General features: G+C 56.6%; 1 pseudogene; it reads right to left on the bottom strand.

Moving 5' to 3' along the window:
• Positions 1–3,010: 3,010 nt before the first annotated feature.
• Positions 3,011–3,129, bottom strand: LOC111746196 (annotated as a pseudogene).
• Positions 3,130–4,854: the final 1,725 nt, after the last annotated feature.

Genomic DNA, 4,854 nt, shown 5'->3' with positions numbered 1-4,854 from the left:
GGACCAGCTGGGCCTGCTGTGAGTCAGACCGGAGCTAAGAGTCCATCTGCCGCCTGTCCACCCACCACCGTCAGGGCTTGACCTCAGTGGCAGTATCCTCTATGCTCAATGCCTGGCTTAAAAAGCAGAGTGACCACAGAGGTGTCCCAGGATGCAGACGCTCTGCTCACCGGCACGTGTCCCCATGCTTAGCGAGCGGATGCCTTCCGGGCTTCCGGGCAGAGCAGAGTTGAGGGCTGGGTGTGCGGGTGTCACATTTTACATCCAGTCCAACCCTCCCACCCACTCGAGACTTTGCAGTCCCTCCTCTGCATCATGCCATGGACGCCCTGGCGTCTCGGCCACCATCGGGTCCAAGTTCCAGGCAACCAACCAAATGAGCCATCGGAGGCCCTTCCGGCCGCTGGTGGGCAGACTCGAGGGCGTCCTTCAGGGACCCTGCCCTTCGGGATAATTCCCTCTCCTTGAGCATGAGAAGGACCTGTGGCGTACTTCTAAGCAGTAGAATATCACAAAGCCAGTAGAATGTCGCTTTTGTGATTAGGTCACACAAGATTGAGATTCCTGTCTTGCTCCAGACTCTCTCTATTGCTCCTTAGCTTGTAGACTCTGATGAAGCCAGAGACCCCACTGGAGAGGTCCATGAGGACATCCTCCAACCAGCAGCCAGCTATTGCTGAGGCCCTCAGTCCCACAGCCTGCGGGGAACTGAATTCTGCCATCAACCATGGGAGCTCAGAAGCGGACCCTTCCCCAGTCCAGCCTCCAATGTGACCCCCAATGCTGGCGGACACCTCAATTGTAGCCTGTGAGAAACCTTGAAGCAGAGGACCCAGCTGGACCACGTCCAGATTACTGATCCATCTAAACTGTGAGATAATGAAAGGGTGTTACTTTGAGTCTCTAAGTTTATAGTAATTGGTTACATAATGAATACAGAGTTATATAAGCTAACACATTAAATCCAGACTCTCTAGAGAGCACAGCTATGCCAGTCACATTTGGCCCGATGGAACGTTGCGTTCCTCCCTCCCTGGTCTAATACCCTCAGACTCTACTCCCACCTGTTCCCCAGGTTTCTGCCCGTCTATATTAGCAAAGCCTTGCAATTCTCTTGGTGGTTAAGCTTTTGACAGTTGAACCATGCACCTGTCCAGCTGGCGTATGTGGAGAACGGACCCTTGCTGTCTGTCCGAGGGCTGCAGGGATGGCCGTGCTGGGTCCTGAGGAGAACGGGCACCCCTTTCAGGCCCCAGGTGGGTGTTCACCTGCTCTCAGGCAGAGGCAGGCTAGTTGCTTCCACACGAGATGGAAAGCGACTTCGCCCGGTAAGGGAGGCTCAGAGTAATTCAAGGCTGACCGCTCCTTCGGGTCCGATCTGATGGCTCCTCTGCTAGTTTCAGGGCCCCACCCTGACCAATCGATGCCTTAACCGTCTCGTGAGAAACTCATTGAGACTGTGCATTCAATTGTTGTATTTCAGCAACCTGCACAATTAAATGTGGTGTTTGATTTTCAGCAATATCGGCCCTGCAGCTAAAAGAATGCAGACCTTCTCTCAGAACGGCGTGGAAGCTCGCTGTCGAGCTGAGAGCTAACAGAACCCAGCCTGCCGTTTGCTCTGGGTAGATTCTCAAGTGTGCTCAAAAGAACCCAGAGCTCGCCCAAAGCCTTGTGGTCATCACAACTGCCGTGATGGTCAAGTTTAGCCTCCTCCGAATCACAGTCAACAGCAGGGGATAGTCGTGAAGCGACTGCTACGACAGATTTACTTACCAACACCCCATTTCCGACGGTGGGGAGCCCAGAGGCATGACAGGGTCAACCCCCAAATCCCACCTCCCACCTGAGACCACTGTTGGTACCGAGTTTGCATCAGCCAGGGTCCAATCAGGGGACAGACACAACGCAGCCATTTGAACAGGGAAAGTCTTCTGCAGAGGTATCGCCTATGACGGGGTTGGATTAACGAGGGACCGGCTCATCAGAAGTACGGAGAACTCTAAAGAATGCAGGAGTGGCAGATGCGAGGCGCAACCACTGGCCCTGGGGCTCAGATGGAGCCCCAAGGAGGATGCCCCTCGTCCCGGACAGAGATCTGGACGTCGTCGCATGGGGGGCGGGTGTACTTCACTGGACAGCAAAGAGGCCACTGTGGCGTCAGGCCGACAGACCCTGCTGGCAGACCACCAGAGGGAACTTGCTGGAAATCTGCCCTCTGGGGCACTGGGGAAAGCCACCCATGGGGAAGTGCCCCGTCGGAGACAGCCCACTGTGAAACTGCCTGAGTGGGCGCTGGGATGAGCTTTTGGCTGCAAACGCTGTGTGGCAGGGGCTGACGCCAGAGAGGCGACCTGCGGGGTCTGCCCAGGCTGCCTGCCAGGACCGTGGAGGACCATCCCCCCGACACACACACACAGACACACACACACACACACACGCACGCACACACTGTCCTCCAGTGCTTTCTGCTGACGAAGCTCTGAGCAGGGCCAGTGGGCCCAGGAAAGATGCTCATCTTGCACGAGGAGCAGGCAGGAAGGGGTGGCCTCGGAGCCGAGCAGCGGCGCGGTGGTAATTGGCACAGAGAGTCTCGTGAGGCCCGCTCTGAAAACGGGCCGTCTGCTCAGCGACACCTTTGCCCTCGTTCCCGAGTTCTGTTCACTGTATTATGATTTTTCATTCTTCCTATCGGTTTACTTACTTTAAACAATGTTCTCAGAGGTGGGGTCTCGGTCGGCTGGGCTCAGTGGGCGGCACTCAGGGAGCTGTGGCGTTTTCCTATGCGTGGACTCGTGCAGCTCGGTGGGATCCTGTGGGGCTGGTTCTGGGGGCTTCCTTAGAAAACGGAGGCTCTCAGGCTAATTGCTTTGCCTTCGTGGGATAAGATCTTATTCTTTTATTTATTTGTTTGTTTGTTTGTTTATTTTTTAAGGTGAGGCAACCCTTGGTTGACCTCACAGATTGCAAGGACCTTGTCAGCTTACAATCCCTTATTTTTTATTTTTTACGCCTACAGCACCTGGTCTTTGTAGGTAGTCTCTCATCCAAGTACTAACCAGGCCCGACCCTGCTTAGCTTCCGAGATCAGATGGGATCGGGCTTGTTCAGGGTACCATGGCCATAGATTAGGGTCTTATTCAGAGAGGAGAGAAAAGGCCTCTTCGCCATCCTCACCCACCCTGAAACCTCTGTGTCTTGTACCTTCGATGGTCTCTGAATTCCTGTTTTGGGTTGAATTGTGTCCCTGCCACCCCCTTAGATTCATATGCTGGTGTCCTAGCCCCTAGTCTGGTCACTTCAGCCTGTGATCGTATTTTGTGACAGTCTTTACAGAAGTAATAAGTTAAAATGAAGTTACCAGGGTGGGGTCTAATCTGATGTCCTCATGAGAAGTGGACACTGAACACGGAGACACGCACAGGGGAAATCGCCACGTGGACAGGAAAAGAGTTGTCTGCAGGCCAAGGAGACAGGCTCTCTCTTAACCCTCGGAAGGAATCAGCCCTGCCGACCGCCTCGACCTCGGACTTCCAGGCGGCAGACTGCGAGACGATGCGTTGTGGCTGTTTAAGCCACCCAGTGTGACACCAACAAGACTCCCAAATGCACACAGGATCGAGGTGGCCCAGCACGTGGCCCTGGGTGTCCGGTCACCTACTCCGAATCCCAGTCAGCCCTCGCCTGCTGTGGGACGTGAGCGAGCTGCTCAGCCTCTCTGCCTCAGACCTCTCACCTGTGGAGCAGGAGCATTATGGCACCTATGCATCACGCTCACTTACGTATTAAGTGGGTGACGTGAGTGGACCACACAGAACGGCGTCCAGCGCGTGCCAGAGAGGTTCTGGGCTGGCCTGTCGGAAGAGGGGCTTGGGGAGAAGCCAGCAGAGCGAGAGAGCTGGGTGTCCCAAGGGTCCCCAGAGCCAGAGACTTGGGGGACTGGCTCGTACCCAGATCGGGCGGTCACATCCGGCCTCTGGACCCTCCAAGCCACTGACTCGCCTACCCACCTCCCACGGCCTTCAGTCATTGAGTCCCCATACGGCCCTGTGGGGCGGGCAGGGAGGTGACGGCGTCCTGATGGGCGGGGACACTGAGGCTTGGGTGTCCAGATCGTGCAGTGAGGGCACCTCTGAGGCAGAACTTGAACCCAGGTCTCTGGGTTCCAAACTCAGTGCCTTTGCTCCCTGAGACACTGCCTCCTAGTGGCCACCGCTGTCAGGAGCAGCTGGGGGCGTTCTCAGGTGACGAAAAGTGAGCTTCCCTGGGGAGCTCACGCCCCACACAGCACATCCTCATGAGTCTGTGCTCCCCGAGCACTCCCTTCCCAAGGAGCAACTGGGATCCTGTGGATTGTGTCCCCACTATGTGCTAAGTACTGACAATGGCGCTTTCCTTTCACACTCCCCTCAACTCTGCAAGGTGGGTGCCGCTGCCCCGCCCTGCAAGGCGGGTGAGGCGGGGCCACCGGAGAGAAGGCGAGGCTTAGAGAGGGAATGAGACTCGCTCCAGGCCACACGGTCAGGAGCCCACAAGCACCCAGTCTCCTTCCACAGGCAGAGCTGGGTGCTGAAGGGGGTGCCAAGGGAAAGCCCCTCAAAAGAATGCCAGTTTGGTGGGGAAACAACAGGTGCTCAAGGGAGCCGGGAGGGGGTGGGGAGGTGGGAGTCAGCTGCGTTTTGGGCGAGCTTCCGCGGGGGAGTGGTGGGCAGCGGGGGTCCACTTCAAAGTGCAGGAGGGACGCTCTGGAGCGACCTTTGTTACTCACCACTCACCGATGACCAGAGTGGGAGCGAGTGAGGCGGGACCTCTGGGTAACCGGCTGGGGGCTCCGAGATGCAGCTCAGCTCAGGG

Source organism: Pteropus vampyrus, unplaced genomic scaffold (assembly GCF_000151845.1).
Source record: "Pteropus vampyrus isolate Shadow unplaced genomic scaffold, Pvam_2.0 Scaffold178, whole genome shotgun sequence".
Taxonomy (NCBI): domain Eukaryota; kingdom Metazoa; phylum Chordata; class Mammalia; order Chiroptera; family Pteropodidae; genus Pteropus; species Pteropus vampyrus.
Note: the sequence above shows the minus strand (reverse complement) of the source record. Positions and strands in the feature narration are given on the sequence as shown.